This window comes from Lolium rigidum, chromosome 3 (assembly GCF_022539505.1).
Source record: "Lolium rigidum isolate FL_2022 chromosome 3, APGP_CSIRO_Lrig_0.1, whole genome shotgun sequence".
Classification (NCBI taxonomy): domain Eukaryota; kingdom Viridiplantae; phylum Streptophyta; class Magnoliopsida; order Poales; family Poaceae; genus Lolium; species Lolium rigidum.
The window spans coordinates 390810296-390834998 of record NC_061510.1 but is presented as its reverse complement, the minus strand read 5'-3'; positions in this window follow the sequence as shown (position 1 = coordinate 390834998).

The window sequence follows — 24703 nt, the reverse complement described above, 5'->3', positions numbered from 1 at the left end:
CTCCGAAGCGAGAAGTCGTCGCGGTTGACCTTCAACGTCATCGTCATCACTCTTCAGCGACTCCGACTTCACCGAAGAACCAACCACCAAGACCTCGCCGAAGCGGCACCGTGAAGCTCAAGCCGGCAACCGCCAAACAAGCGACTCCTCGTGAAGCAACATGCAACTCCGACTCTGATGACGAGCTCTGAAGAGGATAAGCGCAAGACATGCGCCGAGGAAGATCATCGCCAGAGGGCCACCCCGCAGGTCATCGTACGCTGCTCAAATGAAGAAACTCGACAAACCATAGCAACTCCGACTCCACCGCAAGCGAAACACAAGACGAAGAAGCTCGGACGCTCGCTGAAGCCAAGGTCTTGACGCTACCGGACCATCGCTCACCACCGCCATCGTTACCACACAAGCCACCACACGGACCTCACACATCACCGGCCACCCGCCGTGATGCCGTACAAGTCCAGCCTCAGGAAAGCACGCTGGGGAACAAAAGTCTTCAAGACGACGCCCCCAAGAGGGAATCGACGTGGATCGACGCCGTCGTCCGGCCCTGCCATGGCCTAGGCTTTCACCCGAAGAACTATGCTCCAGGAGCGGAGGAGGTCGAAGGCTCCATGAAGGCCCCCAAGAGGATAGCGACATCCGCAGCTGCCGCGCCATCAGCTTTCGCTCGGAGCAGCCGAACCTCCGCACTCCCACGTTGCCGAACGGAGATGAGGGAGACCCACAACGCCGCCGGCCTGCGAACCACTGGCACAAGCACCTCCCACGCGGCGACGACGCCACACCACGTAGGACCACCAACCTCACCGCCGGCGGGAGCCGACGCCCGCTGTTGGGGGGATGACCCCCGGTATGCCAAAGGCATGCCAAACCGGATGGTTTGAGCCATCAAGATACCGGTTTAATGCTCGTACCGGAGCACGGAGATAAGAAATTAGCTAAGTGAGGCTAAGCCGGTATCCCCAAGAAGGGTATGCCGGAACCGGGTAAAGAAGATACCGGGCTACCGGAAAGAAGAGCATGTCGGCAGGACTGGTCAAAGATTCTCTCCAGAGCTAGAAGACAAAGATGAGCTCAGCAAAGTAGCTTTAAACGAAGGGCTGACGATAAAGAGGAGGATGACGATGAAAGAAGCCGGAGGACGTCAGCATCCCTGATTAAAGAAGACCCCGGTGTCATCTATGATTAAAGTAGCTTTGTTAAGTAGTTTGTCTAGCCAAAGATGTCATTAGCGTTTCTTGCCCTGTAAGCCACCCTCTCCCCTATATAAGGAGAGGGGCAGCCCTCTTCACGGGCACGGACGAAGAGAGCTAGGTTTAGACGAACGCATGTACTGAGAAACCTGTAACTTGTTGAGATCAATAAAGAAGATGATCTAGAGCGAGTTCTTCCTTATGTCTTTCTTCTTCAACCTCTAGCCTTGGCTAAGTTCTTGAGGAAACCATCCGGAAGTTCATCCCATCTAATCACAAACCCTCCCCCGAATCCTCTTGCGTCCATTCGGCCCCAACGTAAGCCATCCTATGGCATCTGTCTGCTCACCACGACGACAGTTGGCGCCCACCGTGGGGCATGAAGTGGCGCTTGCTGGAGTGCACATTCGGGCGGGCATCCTCGAGGTCGCCGGCGAGCGAACAGTGTCTGCGCTCGTCCAGCGCTTCTACTCCGTCGACTTCATCAACGACAACGCGGGCTGCTTCGCCAACGGCGGCATCTTCCCCAAGAACGGCCGCATCATCGAGTTCGGCAGCCACCGCGTCTACTTCGGCACCGTCCCTGTGCGCCAGCGCCTCTCGCCGGTGCTGGTGGCACCGGACCCGCCAAGGTGGCTCTGTGCTGGCCGCGCCGCCGGCAGCGTCGAGGTGATGATGGCTGGCGTGGCCGGCGCGGACAAGGAGGTTGCGGATGAAGATGCAGGTCGTTCGGCTTCAACCCGTGCGGCCAAGCCACCGCTGGAGCGCGACGCAGGCGCTGCGGGACCATCTTCCGCAGCACCGGCAACACCACTCCAAGCGGCGATGAACGTTCTGGCGACGCCCATCACGCAGAACATCGACCCGGCGGCGGCTCAGGCGGAGCTGGAGGCACAACGCCAGAAGCTGCTCGCGAACGGCGCCGACATCGTCCGGGCGCAGCGCGAGCTGAACCTAACCCTACGTGAGTACAATGCAGCACATGGCTTTGCTTCTGTTAGCGCTCATGCTGCTAGGATACCGGAGAACCGGCTTAAGGCTCGCAATCTAGATCAGGATTTGCGTAAGGAAGTTCTTACCGGCAAAAGTACCTCTGCATCTGTTAGCATCGTAGAGAAACCTAAGTACAGTAGCCCGGATAAAACCATAAAAGCTGCTAAGGCTGCAGTAGATCTGTGTGACTCGCTTACCGGAGATGCTTTGGCAAAACAGCAAGAGCGTGTTAGAGAGCTGCTGGAAACTAGCGAGCAGCAAAATGTTGAGCAGCTGGCTAAGCTGAACAAGGCTGTGGCCTCAAAATCTGCGCGTTCAACAAAGAATGCCAGAAGCAAGTCCCATGGGCAGGCCTCGTCCCCCCACCCGGACAGAAGAAGAGAAAAAGAAATGAACGCACATCAGATGACTGTGTACGATCCGGTTCTTGCCGGTAAACAACAAGCCGGGCAACACGATGCCGGTAGAAAAAGCCAAGGGGCAGATCGAGGCTACGCTAAAGGAGGCTATGCCGGAAACAATCATGCCGGTAGATACGAAACCGGGCAAAACTATCCGGCTGCAAGGGCAGCGTATGGTGATGAGGAGATGCCTCCACCAAGGTACCGGCAGGCAAGGGCCGCGGCACCGGAACGTTACGATGAAGCTGATTCAACAAGACTCACCGCTTACCGGAACCCTTTGGGAGAGCGCTTGGGAGAAAGAAACTTGCCGGAACGGGATGCGAGGCACCGTCTGGACGAGTGTACCTGTCCGAAATGATTGAGGCGAGAGGGTCCTCCGGGTCCAAAGTGCTTTGGCCCAAGGATCATGAAAGAGCAACCACCAGTTCGCAACTTTCGGTTGCCCCGTGACACCAAAACATACGATGGCACCACAAAGCCGGAAGACCGGCTCGCGGATTATGTGACCGCGGTGTACGTCGGCCGGTGGCGGAGGTTGTGTAGCCGGAGGGGAAACCGGCGTTGGGCCGTGAGAATCGTGCCAACATTTCCGGTAGGACCGGCAAGAATCTGGCTGAACAACTTGCCGGCAGGAAGCATAAACGGCTGGTTGGACTTTGAGGAAGCTTTTGTGAGCAACTTCAGCAGCACATACCGAAGGCCAAACAGGCCTCAGCAGCTCGCTTTGTGCGTGCAGTGCCCGCAGTAAACAGACCGGGATTACCTGACCCGGTGGAACTCCACTAGAAACTCTTGTGAAGGAGTGATAGAAGCACAAGCCATTGCTTTGTTTAGCCAAGGATGCCGGCGAGGTTCGCCTTTGTGGCAAAGGCTGCAGAGAAACATGCCAACAACTTTGGCGGAAATGATACGTGTGGCGGATAACTATGCATTGGGAGACCCAATGCAACCGGCGATACAAGCTGAGCCGGAACAATCGAACCCGCCTCAGCAACGCCAGGAACAATACCGGGACAACCGGAACAACAAAAGAAGGGAAGATTTCCCGGATCGAAGGTATGGTTCGCAGCAAGTTGCTGCTATGCAAGAAAACTCTGATGTCAGTGGTAGCCAGAGGCAGAGAACCGGATCGCAGCCGTGGGCGGGTCCTAAAAAACAATGGGTCGAAAAGAAATCCTGGGGCCAGAGAAAGAATTGGCAAGAACCCGCGAAATACACCATGGAAGCCGCCATGGATCAACCTTGCCGGCGGCACACGCCGAATCCGGCTCACCCGTCAAACAATTTGACAAAGGATTGTACCTGGACCAAGTACTTAATACAAAAGGGGGCGGTAAAAGATGCGCAAGCACAAGGGTGCAACACGATGATGCCACCACCACAAGATATGCCGCGCCGGCAACGGCTACCACCACCACCACCGCTTACCGGAGCAAATGCTTTACCGGTACAGCCTCGGCCAAACGAGCGGCGAGTATCAGCAAGTCAATCAGGTGGGTGAGGGCCACGGCCAACCACCTCCACAGGCACCTTTGGGCCGGAATATTTATGAGGACCCAGACGTGTGCTGTGTCGTGTTCGTTCCATGGAAGTGAACGCAGTGATGCCGGCAATACCAAAATACATGCAATGGTCAGAGCAGGAAATCTCATGGTCGATCAAGGATCACCCCAAGGTTATGCCTAACCCGGGTGGTTATGCTCTCGTGGTGGACCCAATCATGAAAGGGCCAACGACTCGCGTCAAGTTCAGCAAAGTGCTGATAGACAATGGGAGCAGCATAAACATAATGTACCGGCGGCTAGAGGATGAACCTCCCGCGCGCTCGGGCCCCGGCGGCTCGCCGGCGACGGTGTGCCCGCCCTTTCCTCTTTCTCTCCCATGGCCACCAACTCCATCTCACCACCAAACCCGACGGTCCGGCGGCGGAGACGAGCGGCGGCGCTCCCCTGGCCCTCTTGCCGGCGGCGCGTGCACCCGAGGGTGGGCGCACCGCCGTCAAGCGGCGCAGAGTGGTGGTGCCTTTGCCGGCGGCCGCGCAGTAGCAGCGCAGCAGCCGATGATACTTTCGGCGGTGGCGGCGCTGTGCCCCACTGCCCCTGTTCTTCCTCGCCGGGGAGCCCAAAAGCCCCGGCCAGCAAGATACTTTTGCCCCTCTTTGTCACTCGTTAGGTTTAGGGTTCGGTATACGGGTCGATCTAGGGTTTGTGGTTTCTGTTCATACTTTTCTACCCGAAAAACTCAAGATCTACACACTACATGGCTCTGATACCAATGTTAAATCGCTAGGATCATCTAGGTGTAGATCTAATGCCGGGTATTACTATGTCTGTAAACGAATACTGGTACTGTGGGTTTACCTTGTCCCTGCGAGTAGGACGAACCCGTGGAAGTCGTCATGGTGGCGATGGCGACGATGACGGCGTGAGGTTGAGGGAGAGAGGTGGCGGCGGAGCTTCCCGTCGGCACTGCACTAACCCTAATCGGTGGGTCGTCTGGTGGAGCGAGTGGCAGCTCAGAGCAACCTCGTGATATGTGCCACCGCCCCCACCACTGTATTTATAGTGCAGGCGACAGGGGCCCACCAACCAGTAAACGGTTGGGCGCCCCCGATCAGGGCGCGGACGAGGTCAAGGGGTCGTGCCAGAGCCGTTGGGCTCTGGTGCGGTGGAGATCAATCCTAACATTCTCCCCCTTGATCTCAACTTTTCTTTTAACTTTGTACTTTCACTTTATTCGTTTCATTTTGGATCAGTCCATAGGGCATGTTTCATCGTCACAGCTCTATTGCCGATAGAATCAGACAGCCACAATGCACTTCTCTGTTTTGAAACAAATTCTTTTACTTTTGGGCCTCTTATGATCCAGGATAGGTAAGACTTTCTCTTAAACCCATGCCGGCTACGTGCTCCTTGAACACGGCTGGGTGGTAAGCCTTTCGTTAGCGGATCCGCAAGCATATCTTTTGTCCTTATATGCTCGAGACTTATTGTTTGATCCTGGACCTTGTGTTTCACAACATAATACTTAACCTCAATTGGTTTCGTAGCTGTACTCGACTTGTTGTTGTGAGCATAAAATACTGCAGGCTTATTGTCGCAGTACATCTTTAGTGGTTTGTCAATACAATCTACCACTTTCAAGTCGGGTATAAATTTCTTTAACCATAATGCCTGCCCCGTGGCTTCATAACATGCTATAAATTCTGCATACATCGTGGATGATGCAACTATCGTCTGTTTGGAGCTTCTCCACGAAATAGCTCCCCCTGCGAGGGTGAATACATATCCAGATGTGGATTTTCTATCATATTTATCCCCCGCAAAATCTGCATCTGAATACCCTTGTATCTCTAGGGAATCAGATCTTCTGTATGTTAGCATGTAGTTCTTTGTGCCTTTCACATAACGCAATGCCTTCTTTACCATGTTCCAGTGTTCATAACCTGGATTTTCTTGATATCTACCGAGTACTCCGGTGATAAATTCTAAGTCGGGGCGAGTGCACACTTGTGCATCACTGTAGGCTTCCAATAGCCGAAGCATATGGAACCGCTTTCATTTGATCGAGCTCGAATTGATTTTGGGGACTTTGATGTTTCCCAAAACTGTCGCCCTTGACTATAGGGGCAGGTGTGGCACTGCACTTATGCATATTATACTTACTTAGAATCTTTTCTAAATAAGCCTTTTGCGATAGTCTTAATACTCCATTGTTCCTATCTCGATGAATTTCTATGCCCAAAACATATGTCACTTCACCAAGATCTTTCATATCAAAATTTGAGGACAAGAACTTCTTTGTCTCTTGCAGTAGACTAACATCACTGCTGGCAAGCAGAATATCATCCACATACAAGATGAGGAAAATATATTTCCCACTTTTAAACTTTGCATAAACGCAATTGTCCTCAATATTTTCTTTAAATCCAAATCTCTTAATTGTCTAATTGAACTTTAGATACCACTTGTCTGGAGGCTTGCTTTAATCCATAAATGGATTTCTTTAGGCGGCATCCCATTTCTTCCTTGCCTTCCATGATAAAACCCTTGGGTTGTTTCATGTAGACATTTTCTTCCAAATCACTGTTTAGAAATGCCATCTTTACATCGATTTGATGCAACTCTAAATCAAAATGTGCAACTAGTGCCATGATGATTCTGAACTTACATGAGACCAGAGAAAATGTCTCATTGTAATCTATCCCTTCTCTTTGTGTAAATCCTTTTGCCACAAGTCGTGCTTTGTACTTTTCAGGAGGTGGCTGTTGTTGCTCCCTTTCATGCTCAACGAATGGTTCATTCGGCTCCTGACGGACAGGTTCCAAACTTACTCATCGTTGTCATGGGTGGAGTCACAACAGACGCTTGCACCACAATCGCAGGGATCGTCGGTACATGTGCACATGGTAGCGCAAAAAATGGCTCCTGAGTCATCGGGTTAGGTGCATGCACCCTCTTCTCCTCAAGATCAATTTTCCGAGCTACCATGCTCCCCCTCATCATTTCGTCTTCTAAGAAGACAACATGTCTCGTTTCCACAAACTTTGTATATTTCTCTGGACAGTAGAAACGATAACCTTTTGACTTTTCGGGATAGCCAATAAAATGGCAGTCGACTTGTTTTGGTATCTAACTTTGCTATATTTGGATTGAATACTTTGGCCTCAGCAGGGCTCCCCCACACTTTCAGGTGTTTTAGAGAAGGCACTCTCCCTGTCCATAGCTCATACGGCGTTTTGGGCACCGATTTGCTTGGTACTCTGTTTAGAATGTGAATAGCGGTTTTTTTAACGCCTCGATCCACAATCCCAATGGTAGGGTGGAATAGCTCATCATACTGCGCACCATATCCATAAGGGTACGGTTGCGCCTTTCAGCTACCCCATTCTGCTGAGGTTCGCCCGGCATCGAGTACTGGGCGACTATTCCGGTCTCTGTAGAAACCTTGCAAAAGGTCCGGGGACTTGGCCATATGGAGTATGTCGACCGTAGTACTCCCCTCCACGATCGGACCGACTATCTTTATTCTTTTATCATGCTGATTTTCAACTTCAGCTTTGAATATTTTGAATTTATCCAACGCTTCGTTCTTTCTTTTATTGGATAAATATAACCATCGGGAGTAATCATCCGTGAATGTTATGAACGAATCATAGCCATCCACACTTTTCACGGAAATGATCCACATATCTCGGTGTGAATTATTTGTAGTGTTGATGTGCATCGATTTGCACCCTTTTTAATCAACCTTTACAAATTTTCCTTTAATGCAATCGATGCACTGTTCTATGTCTGAGAATTCTAATGGAGGAAGAATACCATTTTTAACAAGTCTTTCGATTCTCCCCCTCGAAATATGGCCTAAGCGACAATGCCATATTTCGACAATTCATCAGTTCTTTTCTTTTCTTTTGTTCTTTGTCCAACGCGGACAACACTTTTTCATTCACATTACACACAGACAACACCCACATAAGCATTATTACAACATATGGCACACTTGCCATGTCCTTCCTGTCCATGTGTACTTTTCTGTCACCCGTTGCTTCAGCAGCTGGGTCGCACTTATCTTTGAAGAACCAGTGAACTGGCTCTTTATTCTTTCAAGATACTTCCCTTACGGAAGCACACTCTGCAATTGAGCCCGCAATAGCGTTCTCAATTGTATTCTTTATAAAAGGCACTTAGCCACTTTTTATTCTGCCATGCAGCATCATTATCCTTGTCATTTCGATCTGGATCTTTTGAGTCTGACCGGCTGTGGGGAACCCAGTCCACCTCAGCACAAATCGGCCTTCTTTCTTCATTCAGTGTAGTTGTCACCTCTGAGGGTTGGAACATCCTTGATGCAACTTATCAAGTTGTACCCTCCATTAAACCACAATGAAATGAGATCATAACAACAATTGCATGCAATAATCCAACGTTGGTCAAAATTAGAACATACAACTGTTTATGCAAATAAAACTATATCACCGTTGGGCAGAAATAGAGATAAATGCACATGTCATTGCAAAAAAACATGATCATGCCATCAATAACGTTGGTCATAAAATGACAGGATCATAATTGTTTCAACAATCACTTTTAAACAACCTTTTAAATTTTAATCATCACTTTTGCATTTTCCCAAATTGAAAATGCATCTTAACTATTTGCAGCGGAAACTTTGAAGTCAAACTTTAAACTTTTCAGAAGTGTTTCTATTACTTTTGCATTTTCTAGACAAATTTTCGTTGGACAAATTTGAATAGAAAAAACTATGCGAAAATTTGCTCAAAAAACAGCAAAAGCGTGCTACGTAACGAGAAAATAACAGAGAAAACTGTTCTGGTGCGCGGTCCGCGGCCCACGCAGCCCACCACGCGCTGCGCGGCGTGCAGTCTACGCGGCGCCCACGCTGCCCGGACGCGGCAGCCTGTAACGCGGCCCAGCCCGCGTCGCTGATACGGCCTGCCTAGCGGCCCGCACGCGGCCTGGCCACGGCGCCGACGCGGCCCGCACACGGCGCCGACGCGGCCCGGCAACGGTGCCCACGCGGCAATCTTTTCTGGCCGTCGGATCGAATCCGACGGTGGCCCTTCAATTTCGGGCGGTATAAAAGGGGGCCCGAACGGTCACCCCCAGAACCCTAGCCCACTTTTTCCCCTCGTTCTGTCTCTCCGGCACGCGTCGGCGGCGGGTGAAGAAACCCGTGGCCCGCATCTCTCCGGCGACGGCGAACTCACGGCGAGCCCTCCTCGGAGCGCTACGCCCTCCTCCCTTTCTCTCTGGCGGCTGGGGCGGCTGCTCGCGCGCGTGCGCAGCAGGTGGCGGAGACAGGCCCCTCCCCTTGCCCTTTTGTTCTCTGGCGGCGGCTAGAGGATGAACCTCCCGCGCGCACGGGCCCCGGCGGCTCGCCGGCGACGGCGTGCCCGCCCTTTCCTCTTTCTCTCCCATGGCCACCAACTCCATCTCACCACCAAACCCGACGGTCCGGCGGCGGAGACGAGCGGCGGCGCTCCCCTGGCCCTCTTGCCGGCGGCGCGTGCACCCAAGGGTGGGCGCACCGCCGTCAAGCGGCGCAGAGTGGTGGTGCCTTTGCCGGCGGCCGCGCAGTAGCAGCGCAGCAGCCAGTATACTTTCGGCAGTGGCGGCGCTGTGCCCCACTACCCGTGTTCTTCCTCGCCGGGGAGCCCAAAAGCCCGGCCGGCAAGATACTTTTGCCCCTCTTTGTCACTGTTAGGTTTAGGGTTCGGTATACGGGTCGATCTAGGGTTTGTGGTTTCTGTTCATACTTTTCTACCCGAAAAACTCAAGATCTACACACTACATGGCTCTGATACCAATGTTAAATCGCTAGGATCATCTAGGTGTAGATCTAATGCCGGGTATTACTATGTCCGTAAACGAATGCGGATGCTGTGGGTTTACCTTGTCCCTGCGAGTAGGACGAACCCGTGGAAGTCGTCATGGTGGCGATGGCGACGATGACGGCGTGAGGTTGAGGGAGAGAGGTGGCGGCGGAGCTTCCCGTCGGCACTGCACTAACCCTAATCGGTGGGTCGTCTGGTGGAGCGAGTGGCAGCTCAGAGCAACCTCGTGATATGTGCCACCGCCCCCACCACTGTATTTATAGTGCGGGCGACGAGGGCCCACCAACCGATGAACGGTTGGGCGCCCCCGATCGGGGCGCGGACGAGGTCAAGGGTCGTGCCGAGCCGTTGGGCTGCAGTGCGGTGGAGATCAATCCTAACATTCTCCCCTTGATCTCAACTTTTCTTTTAACTTTGTACTTTCACTTTATTCGTTTCATTTTGGATCAGTCCATAGGACATGTTTCATCGTCACAGCTCTATTGCCGATAGAATCAGACAGCCACAATGCACTTCTCTGTTTTGAAACAAATTCTTTTACTTTTGGGCCTCTTATGATCCAGGATAGGTAAGACTTTCCCTTAAACCCATGCCGGCTACGTGCTCCTTGAACACGCCTGGGTGGTAAGCCTTTCGTTAGCGGATCCGCAAGCATATCTTTTGTCCTTATATGCTCGAGACTTATTGTTTGATCCTGGACCTTGTGTTTCACAACATAATACTTAACCTCAATTGGTTTCGTAGCTGTACTCGACTTGTTGTTGTGAGCATAAAATACTGCAGGCTTATTGTCGCAGTACATCTTTAGTGGTTTGTCAATACAATCTACCACTTTCAAGTCGGGTATAAATTTCTTTAACCATAATGCCTGCCCCGTGGCTTCATAACATGCTATAAATTCTGCATACATCGTGGATGATGCAACTATCGTCTGTTTGGAGCTTCTCCACGAAATAGCTCCCCCTCGAGGGTGAATACATATCCAGATTTGGATTTTCTATCATATTTATCCCCCGCAAAATCTGCATCTGAATACCCTTGTATCTCTAGGGAATCAGATCTTCTGTATGTTAGCATGTAGTTCTTTGTGCCTTTCACATAACGCAATGCCTTCTTTACCATGTTCCGAGTGTTCATAACCTGGATTTTCTTGATATCTACCGAGTACTCCGGTGATAAATTCTAAGTCGGGGCGAGTGCACACTTGTGCATACTCGTAGGCTTCCAATAGCCGAAGCATATGGAACCGCTTTCATTTGATCGAGCTCGAATTGATTTTGGGGACTTTGATGTTTCCCAAAGCTGTCAGCCCTTGACTATAGGGGCAGGTGTGGCACTGCACTTATGCATATTATACTTACTTAGAATCTTTTCTAAATAAGCCTTTTGCGATAGTCTTAATACTCCATTGTTCCTATCTCGATGAATTTCTATGCCCAAAACATATGTCACTTCACCAAGATCTTTCATATCAAAATTTGAGGACAAGAACTTCTTTGTCTCTTGCAGTAGACTAACATCACCTGCTGGCAAGCAGAATATCATCCACATACAAGATGAGGAAAATATATTTCCCACTTTTAAACTTTGCATAAACGCAATTGTCCTCAATATTTTCTTTAAATCCAAATCTCTTAATTGTCTAATTGAACTTTAGATACCACTGTCTGGAGGCTTGCTTTAATCCATAAATGGATTTCTTTAGGCGGCATCCCATTTCTTCCTTGCCTTCCATGATAAAACCCTTGGGTTGTTTCATGTAGACATTTTCTTCCAAATCACTGTTTAGAAATGCCATCTTTACATCGATTTGATGCAACTCTAAATCAAAATGTGCAACTAGTGCCATGATGATTCTGAACTTACATGAGACCGGAGAAAATGTCTCATTGTAATCTATCCCTTCTCTTTGTGTAAATCCTTTTGCCACAAGTCGTGCTTTGTACTTTTCAGGGAGGTGGCTGTTGTTGCTCCCTTTCATGCTCAACGAATGGTTCATTCGGCTCCGACGGACAGGTTCCAAACTTACTCATCGTTGTCATGGGTGGAGTCACAACGGACGCTTGCACCACAATCGCGGGGATCGTCGGTACATGTGCACATGGTAGCGCAAAAAATGGCTCCCGAGTCATCGGGTTAGGTGCATGCACCCTCTTCTCCTCAAGATCAATTTTCCGAGCTACCATGCTCCCCCTCATCATTTCGTCTTCTAAGAAGACAACATGTCTCGTTTCCACAAACTTTGTATATTTCTCTGGACAGTAGAAACGATAACCTTTTGACTTTTCAGGATAGCCAATAAAATGGCAGCTGACTGTTTTGGTATCTAACTTTGCTATATTTGGATTGAATACTTTGGCCTCAGCAGGGCTCCCCCACACTTTCAGGTGTTTTAGAGAAGGCACTCTCCCTGTCCATAGCTCATACGGCGTTTTGGGCACCGATTTGCTTGGTACTCTGTTTAGAATGTGAATAGCGGTTTTTTTAACGCCTCAATCCACAATCCCAATGGTAGGGTGGAATAGCTCATCATACTGCGCACCATATCCATAAGGGTACGGTTGCGCCTTTCAGCTACCCCATTCTGCTGAGGTTCGCCCGGCATCGAGTGCTGGGCGACTATTCCAGATCTCCTGTAGAAACCTTGCAAAAGGTCCAGGGACTTGGCCATATGGAGTATGTCGACCGTAGTACTCCCCTCCACGATCAGACCTGACTATCTTTATTCTTTTATCATGCTGATTTTCAACTTCAGCTTTGAATATTTTGAATTTATCCAACGCTTCTGTTCTTTCTTTTATTGGATAAATATAACCATCGGGAGTAATCATCCGTGAATGTTATGAACGAATCATAGCCATCCACACTTTTCACAGGAAATGATCCACATATCTCGGTGTGAATTATTTGTAGTGTTGATGTGCATCGATTTGCACCCTTTTTAATCAACCTTTACAAATTTTCCTTTAATGCAATCGATGCACTGTTCTATGTCTGAGAATTCTAATGGAGGAAGAATACCATTTTTAACAAGTCTTTCGATTCTCCCCCTCGAAATATGGCCTAAGCGACAATGCCATATTTCGACAATTCATCGGTTCTTTTCTTTTCTTTTGTTCTTTGTCCAACGCGGACAACACTTTTTCATTCACATTACACACAGACAACACCCACATAAGCATTATTACAACATATGGCACACTTGCCATGTCCTTCCTGTCCATGTGTACTTTTCTGTCACCCGTTGCTTCAGCAGCTGGGTCGCACTTATCTTTGAAGAACCAGTGAACTGGCTCTTTATTCTTTCAAGATACTTCCCTTACGGAAGCACACTCTGCAATTGAGCCCGCAATAGCGTTCTCAATTGTATTCTTTATAAAAGGCACTTAGCCACTTTTTATTCTGCCATGCAGCATCATTATCCTTGTCATTTCTGACTGGATCTTTTGGTCTGACCGGCTGTGGGGAACCCAGTCCACCTCAGCACAAATCGGCCTTCTTTCTTCATTCAGTGTAGTTGTCACCTCTGAGGGTTGGAACATCCTTGATGCAACTTATCAAGTTGTACCCTCCATTAAACCACAATGAAATGAGATCATAACAACAATTGCATGCAATAATCCAACGTTGGTCAAAATTAGAACATACAACTGTTTATGCAAATAAAACTATATCACCGTTGGGCAGAAATAGAGATAAATGCACATGTCATTGCAACAAAACATGATCATGCCATCAATAACGTTGGTCATAAAATGACAGGATCATAATTGTTTCAACAATCACTTTTAAACAACCTTTTAAATTTTAATCATCACTTTTGCATTTTCCCAAATTGAAAATGCATCTTAACTATTTGCAGCGGAAACTTTGAAGTCAAACTTTAAACTTTTCAGAAGTGTTTCTATTACTTTTGCATTTTCTAGACAAATTTTCGTTGGACAAATTTGAATAGAAAAAACTATGCGAAATTTGCTCAAAAAACAGCAAAAACTGTGCTCTGTAACAGAAAATAACAGAGAAAACTGTTCTGGTGCGCGGTCCGCGGCCCACGCAGCCCACCACGCGCTGCGCGGCGTGCAGTCTACGCGGCGCCCACGCTGCCCGGACGCGGCAGCCTGTAACGCGGCCCAGCCCGCGTCGGCCGATACGGCCTGCCCTAGCGGCCCGCACGCGGCCCGGCCACGGCGCCCACGCGGCCCGCACACGGCGCCGACGCGGCCCGGCAACGGTGCCCACGCGGCAATCTTTTCTGGCCGTCGGATCGAATCCGACGGTGGCCCTTCAATTTCGGGCGGTATAAAAGGGGGCCCGAACGGTCACCCCCAGAACCCTAGCCCACTTTGGCGGTTGCCCTTCAGAGCTCGTCATCAGAGTCGGAGTTGCATGTTGCTTCACGAGGAGTCGCTTGTTTGGCGGTTGCCGGCTTGAGCTTCACGGTGCCGCTTCGGCGAGGTCTTGGTGGTTGGTTCTTCGGTGAAGTCGGAGTCGCCGAAGAGTGATGACGATGACGTTGAAGGTCAACCGCGACGACTTCTCGCTTCGGAGGCCTGTGTATCTTGTGTGGGTTGTCGAGTGGCTCTGTGCCCCCGCGGCGGTCGTGCTCCATGACGGTCGTCGGGGCACTTGTTTCGGTTTTCGGCCGGTTTTCCGTTAATAAACTGGCCAAATTCTGTACTTCTTCTTTATTAATGAAAATGGCAAGTCTTTTGCCTCGTTTTTAAAAAAAAATTACACAACAGGCATCACAGATGCCATCACTGTTGGCTTCGTGTTGGCTTAGTTAGGCAGGTTGCTATTTGGGGACAAAACAGCATTATTCTGCTTGTCATTGCTTTTACATCACACCTTGGGCACCGGGAATCATCCGAGGAAGACGACAATTTATCGCACGGTTTGTTACTGATTATAAATAGGTCCAGCTACACGGTTACCGATTCCTAAATCACAGAAGTGGCAACAAGCAGACACTAGTAATATTCAACCGATAAGATGATGTACAAACTGAACCCTAAATCCGCCGGCTCACTCACCTCCATCCCATGGCGTGTCATCCGGCCTGCACAGAATTCGCACGAAACGACATAAACGAACGACATCAGCACCATAATAATATTAACGGAAATTGTACGACGAGATCCCCAAGCTCCGAAAACCTAGGGACGCAAAAAGGGCAGCGGCGGCGCGGCTGGTTACCCGAATATGACGGCGTTCCGGAGCATGATGTTGTTGTCGTGCAGCGCGCCGCTGATGCCGGCAGGCAGGTCCGTCTGCAGCCGCTTGAAGCCCCGCATCAGGCGCTTCCGCGCCGGCGTCGACATCTCCGCCGCCGCCGCCCGGCACCCCTAGATCCCTCCTACCACGCACCTGCGGGTTCCCCCCGCTCCGTTCCGCTCCCCGGCGTGTGGTGGCGGAGGAGAGAAGCTTCAGAGCGAGTTGGGGGAGGAGGACGGGCTTTTCAGGCAGGGCGGATGCGAAAAAGGGAATGGTATAGGCGAGCGCCATCGGCGTGACGTCCCTCCCCGTGAGATAGCGTAGCCGCCACGCGCGGGTCGCCTTCGGCTCACTGACCAGGTGGGCCCACCGTGCTGGCCCCAGCTAGCGGTGAGGACGCGTGCGGCAGGACGAAATGACTTTTGCGGTGGTCCAAGTGGCGAGTGGGTTCCGTGGGGCTCACATGTCGGTGAGCTGATGGTGGGTCCGGGCGGTGGCTGGCCGAGATTCCACGATTTGGACAGGATCACATAGGCGGTGCAAAAGGCGGGCCGGGTGAAAGTGGTGGCTGATAGAGGCCTCCAAGCTATGTTCAACTCGCAGCTGAAGACTCGTGGCAGCACTCTTTGATTGATTGTACGATCTCGCGTTGCGTGTGGGCATTGTTGCATGAGGACACTACTCAACATATGTGCATGACAACGGAGCCTTCCGCCAAGTTGTGGTTATTCTCTATGATGGAGTCACTTGATCATGCGGCTTTTGTAGAGATGGTGGTCACCCTTGGGGCCATCTGGTACGCTCGACGTCGACTGATCCATGATGGGATCATCAAAGCCCCCTGTCCACTTACATGTTTGTTAGAAGATTTCTCGATGAACTGGCACATACTCCTGTTTCTGGGCAGAGGAAGAAGCTTCAAGCAGCATCGCCGAAGTGGTTGCCTCCACCACTGGGACTCATGAAGCTCAATGCGGACGCAGCAGTGGCCAAAACTGAAGATGGTGGAGCACTAGTTGTGGTTTGTCGCAATGCGGAGGGTTTTATCTTTGTGCTTCGGCTCTTACTCTAGCAGGATCATTTTCACCTGCTACTCTAGAGGCATTAGCCTGTCGTGAAGCACTTGATTTGGCACAAGATTTGAACATTCAGCACATATGTGTGGCAACAGATTGCCTGGAAGTTGTCAACAATCTAAAGCAACCTTATTTTCGGGCCTATGAAGTGATCACACAGGAGATTAAGGACACGGCGTGTTTGTTCACGATGGCACAGTTCAGGCATGAATCGAGATGCTCCAATGGAAAAGCTCATCGACTAGCTCGCAGTGTAAACCGAGAAATCGGTCGTCAAGTTTGGCTCTTACAGCTTCCTATTAATCTTTCAATTCCTGTAAACTTTATAATCGAGCAATAAAGAGCTGTCGATTCTCAAAAAAAAAAAAAGCTATGTCCAACTCGTAGCCAATTCGCCTTCGGCCAAACGTCAGCCGTCCTTTTTCCCGTTCTTAAATCCTGGCCGTTTAGGTAGGTTTTGGGATGGTTCCTTCCCTCACACCTTCTTTTCACGTAGATGTAGAATTGTAGACGATGTTCATTTGCAGATTTCATTTTATATTTGTTTGTTTTTTAGAATACATGCCCTCTAGGTTGTGTTTGATGTCATTGACGTACGCAAATTTTATGCAGCTCTTTGGATAGGCTTGTGTCATGTGCTCATAAACTCTCTCGTTCAAAAAATATGCAATATGCATAACAACCTACCACTCGGTTAGCCGATGATCGTCTAACTTATGATTCCCAAACAATGTGGTCTAACTTATTCAAGTATTGCAGGCAATGATAATGGCTAGTCTTACTGGCTAGTTGTCATATCGCCGTTAAGTCATAGGTCCCGTTGTTCCAAAAACTTTGATCGTGCGCAATTGTGGATACTATACAAGAACTTTGATCGGTTTCCATCATGTAGCATGGCAATTTCTGATGCTCCACACGTGTAAATAAATGGTCGGGTTTTTAAAGACGCTTATCTATGCAACGAGTGGCAGAGCTAGCCTAGAATATTGGAGGGGGGAGAAATATGTAAAGCTTGGGGCCAAATAACTCTATTTTCTTCTCATCAAAGTCCCTGCAAATGATTTCATCAGAAAAAGCCCAAATTCTCAGGGAGTGGCCCCTCTGACTTGCACATAGATCCTCTAATGTGTGCAACGTGCATGATTTGACATGGGAGTATAAATCCCGGCTTTTAACCTTTAGTGTGCATGCATGTGAGCCCGCATGCGACATTGTGTAGACCATGTTGATAAGTTGATAGTGTGAGAATTTGATACGGTAGGTAAAGTTATGTACTTCTCCCCCATCATAATAGCGGTTGATGTGAACTTGGATAGCTCTACCGGTCGCTGGCTACAAAAGAGAAGACCTTCACAACTCATGCATGCACGCTTTCACATTACTCCATTTTGTCCTGACTCAATAACTTGTAGTCAAAACTTCTTTCAAGAACTAGAATTGCTTGTCGATCGTAGCTTAAACATGTTGTGTCGGGTGTTCAGACACGGAAAATTCTAAAACATAAACATTCTCCAGAAGTACTTACCCGGTGATAATGAGAGGCGTCGGGATGTGCCATTGAAGTTGGTATGTTCAAACTTGCATTAATGGGTGGTTGTGACCTCCCATGCACAAATGGATGGTCACACAATTTCTTCCTGTTACACTTCCCATTTTTCGGAACAGAAGCTTGACAAAAGGATGCACCACAGTTATACATTTATCATCGACGAGCGATGTTTCGGAGGATACCACCTCAACTCCTCCTTCCTAGGGTTAGAAATTTCTTTTGCACATCTGAAAATTTGTAGTTTTCCTTGATTTATTATGTCATCCATCCAGGACCACACATACAGGTACGGCAAGCACGCAAGCCGGCTACAGTTGTGACTTCAGTAATGGAATATGTGCTAGCTAGTTGCAGTCTATGTAGCTTATGTGCACCAACCAGCACCGCTTGGCTAAGAAATTATATATAAATGTTTTCGAGAAATTCTATAGTTAGAATTGCATTATATTCTAATACAAATTTGAGATTGTTTAGTGTGGCAAAAGTTTTAGTAGTTTATTTATATCCTATCTAGCTATTTTTCATTTATTTTCCTCTTTATTACGAAATATGTTATGCTTTAGATGGATACATTCATAGAAATACAAATTTTATCCTTTTATATTGTACTTGAATATATGGTTATGTTATTAAGAAATAGCAAACATAGATGAAACATAGTTTTTACAAACAAATACACTGATATTGGACCTATTCATACAGAGTAATCTCGTATGTTGCTTCATATACTCCTTGCATTTTAAAACAAAAGATAGACTTGCGCATAAATCATGCTTTCATATACAATTGAATGCATCTTTTATACAGAAAATAAAAATCTTAACAAATCAATGACCAACAGGCTGTCAACCATTTGGTTCAATGTTCACTAACTGTTATTATTATTTGTTTAGATACAATCATAAACATCTAACACATATGATCTGCTTGTGTATGACTATGAAGATCTAACAGATAGTTGGATACAGTCTCTTTACGTACGGTTATCCACACACTAATCAAGAGTTGATCCATCAGATCAATGACAGATGTGTTTTTTTTTTTGTTTATGTGACAATTTTCTAGCACATCTCCCTATTTTCTATGTATCATGATTGTCGTATGTATAATATAATTGATCCGATCATCTCATTTTGCTCGGTTAAATGTGTAGAAGGAGATGCAATGCTCGATGTATTGATCGGATGCATATGGCGGTACATATATAGGCCACGTCCTCGACTATACAAGGAAGGAGGCGGGCCCAATAGTAAATACAAGGATATGTATCGCTATACAATAACTACAGATGATACACATCCAGATATACAAGATATGTATCTCAACACCCCCCGCAGTCGAAGCGTCACCTGGTCGAACGCATAGACTGGACCGGAACTCCTCAAAAGATGCTGTAGGGAGACCCTTCGTCATGATATCCGCAAATTGTTGGGAGGTGGGCACATTAAGTACTCGAATGTGTCCAAGCGCCACCTGTTCCCGAACAAAGTGGATGTCCAGCTCAATATGCTTGGTGCGGCGATGGTGAACCGGGTTGGCGGAGAGGTAGACGGCGGAGACATTGTCGCAGATAGACCACGGTGGCTTTGGCGACGGGACATGAGAGCTCAACGAGGAGTTGCCGCAGCCAGGAGACCTCAGCAACCGCGTTAGCAACAGCCCGGTACTCCGCTTCGGCGCTGGAGCGAGATACCGTGGGCTGTCGCTTAGACGACCAGGAGATGAGCGAAGGGCCGAAGTAGACGCAGTAGCCGGACGTGGAGCGACGCGTGTCGGGGCAGCCTGCCCAATCGGCGTCCGAGTAGGCGACGATGTACCGTGGCGGTGGAGGCGTGGAGAGAGAGACCGAAGTCCATGGTACCACGAATGTAGCGGAGGATCCGCTTGACCGCAGCCCAATGAGGATCCCGCGGAGCGTGCATGTGAAGGCACACCTGCTGAACAACGATACTGCAGCTCGGGGCGAGTCGAGGGTGAGGTACTTGCAGGGCACCGACGATGGAGCGGTAAGAGGACGCGTCCGTGGCTAAGGAACCGTCCGTGGCGGAGAGCTTGGACTTCTTGTCGACGAGGCGTGGCCGCGGGTTTGCAATTAAGCATACCGGCGCGGTCCGAGAGCTCATGGGCGTACTTGCGCTGATGGAGGAAGAAGCCGTCGGTGCGACGGCCGACCTCGATGCCGAGGAAGTAGTGCGAGAGGCCCCAAGTCCTTGAGGGAAAACTCAGCGCGAAGACGGTCGGTGAGCTGGCGCGAGTAGGGTCCCTGGAGCTGGCCGTTAAGATGATGTCGTCGACGTAGAGCAGCAGGTACGCGGTGATGGCGCCGTTGTTGTACACGAACAGCGATGCATCGGAGCAGGTGGAGCGGAAGCCGAGTTGGTGAAGAAACGCTGCGATGCGCTGGTACCAGGCGCGTGGGGCCTGCTTGAGCCCGTATAACGAGCGCGAGAGCAGGCACACATGGTCGGGGTGGGCGCTGTCGACAAACCCAGTGGGCTGCTGGCAGAAGACCTGCTCCTCGAGATGACCATGAAGAAAGGCGTTGGAGACGTCCATCTGATGCACGGGCCATGCACGGGAGACCGCGAGCTGAAGAACGGTGCGGATCGTCCCGGGCTTGACAACCGGGGCGAAGGTGTCGGTGAAGTCGACGCCGGCGCGCTGGCGAAAACCACGAACCACCCACCGCGCCTTGTGGCGGTCGAGGGTACCGTCCGAGTGGAACTTGTGCTTGAAGACCCACTTCCCGGTGATGACGTTGGCGTGAGGGGGCGGGGAACAAGCGTCCATGTCCGGGTTCCGCTGCGGGCGTCGAACTCATCATGCATGGCCGCAAACCACTCGCGGGTCGCGGAGAGCAGCCCGGCGCAGAGGTGGGCATAGGCGACGGCGTGGTTGGTGAAGCCGCGGAAGTCGACGCGGTGCAGACGTACTCGTCCGAGGGGTACCGCGTGCTCGGGACGCGAATCCCCGCACGGGCGCGCGTGAGGGGGCCCGTCGCCGGCGGCGGAGGAGGCGGAGGCGGGGCCGAAGGCGAAGCATCGCCCGAGCTGGGGCTCGAGGGCGACGCGGTCGAGGGCGCAGACGACACGGCGGTGCCCGAGGCGGTGCTCGAGGGCGACGCGGGCGGTGTCCGGGGCGGGCGGCGGCGCCCGAGGCGGGGCTCGAGGGCGCCACGTGTGAGCCCGAGGCAGGGCTCGAGGGCGTCACGGAAGGCGTCGCAGCTGTAGTAGAGGGAGCGCGCGGAGGCGCTACCGAGCCGGGGACCTCCACCAAGGTAGGGCCGCGACGCCGCGGACCGTCGGTCGCGGGAGGAGAAGTCCTCACATGTTCCTGTGCAAAGGGAAAACAGTGCTCATCAAAGTACACGTGCCGGGATGTGATGACGCGGTGAGAGACCGGATCATAGCAACGGTAGCCTTTGGTGTTAGCCGGGTAACCGAGAAAAACACACGGAATGGAGCGAGGTGCGAGTTTATGAGGGGTGGTGGCAGCGGTGCTAGGGAAACAACGACAACCAAAAATGCGGAGACCGTCGTATGAGGGGGGTGAGCCAAACAGGAGGTTATGTGGTGTGTAATTCCAGCGAGGGCGGCACGGGCGTAGGTTGATTAGGAGGGTGGCGGTAGAGAGGGCGTCCGGCCAGAACCGAGGGGGCATGTGGGCGTGGAACAAGAGGGTACGGACGCAGTCACTAAGGGTGCGTAGGACGCGCTCGGCGCGGCCGTTCTGCTGGGAGGTGTATGGGAAAGTTAGGCGGAAGATGGTGCCGTGGGTGGAGAGGAGGGTGCGGATGGTGGTGTTGTCGAACTCCTTGCCGTTGTCGGCTTGGAGGGCGAGGATGGGACGACCGAACTGTGTAGACACATAAGAATAAAAGGCGGTGAGTGTTGAAGCAACATCAGATTTCTTACGAAGAGGAAAAGTCCAGACAAAGTGAGAAAAATCATCGAGAATAACAAGATAATAAAGAAAACCAGAATGACTCGGTATAGGGGACGTCCATACATCACTATGAAGTAATTGAAAAGGAAGAGATGCAACTCGTGGATGAAGTACTAAAAGGAAGCCGAACATGTTTGCCTAGCCGGCAGAGCGTCACATGAGTGAGCCGCCATTTTATTACATGAAAAAGAAAAGCCTCTCATTATTTGGCGGAGCGAGGTGGAGCCGGGATGGCCAAGACGAGCGTGCCAAAGGTCGACGCCGGCGAGAGCGCCCGAGGTGCAGCGTGAGTGGAGGGAGACGGCTGAACGGGGTACAGGTCGCCGGGACTCTCACGGCGGTGCAAAACCATCCGGGTACGGGCGTCCTTTACAGAAAAACCAAACTCGTCAAATTCCACGATTACTGCAGTTATCGCGAGAAAGAGTTTTGACTGAAACTAAATTCTGAACAAGATGTGGTGAAACTAAGACATTATTAAGAGACAATGGTGTGGAATTAGAAGGAAAAGGAGTGGAGCCAATATGAGAGATGGGAAGACCAGCACCGTTACCGACGATGATGCGAGAGGAAGTGGATGTCGGAGATGAAGTGGAAAGGTTACCCGGGTGAGCAGCCATGTGTGCGGAGGCTCCGGTGTCCATGAACCAGTCTCCACCGCCGGTGGTAAGCGCCCGACGAGGGGGCGTGGCTGAAGGGCGGTGTGCGCGCGGGGTCCCGTGGGCCGTCGGGGCCTGCGGCATCATGCCGCCGTAGACGGGAGCGTAGGGCAGGCCGGGCGGGAGCCTGCGCCGGCGCGGCGAGGAAGGCCTCGGTGCGTCGGCGGACGGGGGCCGACGGTGCCGGGGACGGGGGGCGCGGAACGGGCATGGTGTAGGCGTGCACGACCCCCGTCCGGGGGTTGTGTCCGCCCGCCCACGGCGGAGTGGGGTGTGAGTACCGGGCGCGCGGACCGACGATGCCGGTGGCCGCCGTTGTGGCCACCGCCACGGCCACCACCACGGCCACGGCGACGGCCGCGGCCACCGCCCCCTCCTCCTTGGTGCTTGTTGCGGCCGAGGCGCAGAGTGTGGAGGGGCGGGGTGGGCGCCGGTGGAGCTCCTCCGCCATGAGGAAGAACGCTGTTGCCGCTTGCCCACGGAGCGGTGTGAACCGCCCGGTGCGCACACCCTTCGGCCGGCGTTCCTCCGGCCGGAGGTAGTCGACCGCCCGCTCGAACGTAGGGTTGGTCATGAGGGTGAGGTTGGAGGCGGCGTTGCCGAGGTCCTCGCCGAGGCCGGCGGTGAGGGTGGAGAGGAGGAGCTCGTCGCCAATCCGGAACCCAAGGTCCCGGAGCTCGTCGGAGATTGCCTTGAGGCGCGAGCAGTAGGCGTCCAAGGTTTGATCACCCTGGGGTGTGCCGAAGAATTCCTGCTGCAAAAAGACAACACGTTGGAGCTTGTTATTGGTGAAGAGGCCGTTGATCTTTCCCCACACCGTGCGGGCATCATCGCCTTCCCGAACGATGGTCTTGAAGATGTCCGGCGAGACGGTGAGGAAGAGCCAGCGGATGATGGTGGCGTCGATGGCCAGCCAGTCGGCGTCGCAGGCGAGGAGGTCGGCGGTGCCGTCGATGTGATCGCGCAGGTTGTACTCGCGGAAGAGGAGGTAGAAGTACGTCTTCCAGGCGAGGTAGTTGGCGGCGGAGGTGGACAGCTTGACGGGGACATGGTCGGTGATGGCGACGGCGCGGAGCTGGCCGGGGTCGGGGATGGAGGAGTCGGCGAAGGGGTTGGAGCTAGGGGTTGACATGATGAGGAAGGGGAGGCGGCGCGCGGCTGGAGAGGGAGGAGAGGCGGCGCTGCTAGGGTTTAGGGGTTGGGGGAGGGGGGGTGCGGCGCATGGGGAGGAGAGGCGGCGCGCGGCTAGGGTTTAGGATCTAGGAGGTGTCTGATACCATGTAGAAGGAGATGCAATGCTCGATGTATTGATCGGATGCATATGGTGGTACATATATAGGCCACGTCCTCGACTATACAAGGAAGGAGGCGGACCCAATAGTAAATACAAGGATATGTATCGCTATACAATAACTACGAGATGATACACATCCAGATATATACAAGATATGTATCTCAACAAAATGAAAGAAAAAACATGGATTTATGTATCATTTGTGCATTTGTAGTTCGCATACAAGATTAATACGTTCGGTAAATATGGTTAAAGGGAGTAAATGTTTTACACGCGTAAAAAATTTATGTGTATTTTACACCCTTGATAATGTGGTAGATTTGGGGTTGCAAGCGATTTCCGGTAGACAAATTTAAATCCCACATTGTTAGAGCTAACCAAACAAGCCCATTGTCATTCCTGAACCTAGTTGTGCCCTTTAGGCCACACCAGATAGTCATTGTCTTCCCCTCCTCTAATATATTTTTCTATACACAAGGAGATTGATGATGAATCGCGGTGGACTTGCCGGTCCAGGAAAGGTTGCCAAGCTTGCTACACCTTTACCAAATCCAACTCACTCTCTCTCCCGTAAATTAGCATGTTAGTGCTCTTCCATCTTGCTCCATAGTCCCTCTTGCTCTGTCTCTGACCGCGGCCCAGCCATGGTGGCCACCGTTGAGGAGCTCACGAGCTTGTCCATTTTCCACCTTACTGCCAAGACCCACCCACGTGATGGCCTCCAAGGCCTCCTCGCGGTGGGGATGACTGAGATGCCCCTATTTGTATTGGAGGCCCAATGAGGCAGTGTAATGGATCTGGCACTTCTACATTGACCAATGAGAGCGGTGGCGGGGACGGGGAGGCTTAGGGGAGAAGCAGAGCAACGAGGATGCGTCGGAGGTGGAAGAAATTGCATTGGCCGTAGAGGAGGGTAAGCCAACTTACCACATGGTTCACTAATGAAGCGAGTCCATCCTATTGGTCCTATCTGTCTATGAGGGCGAGCAAGGTAGGCTAATTGGCTAATGAGGTTC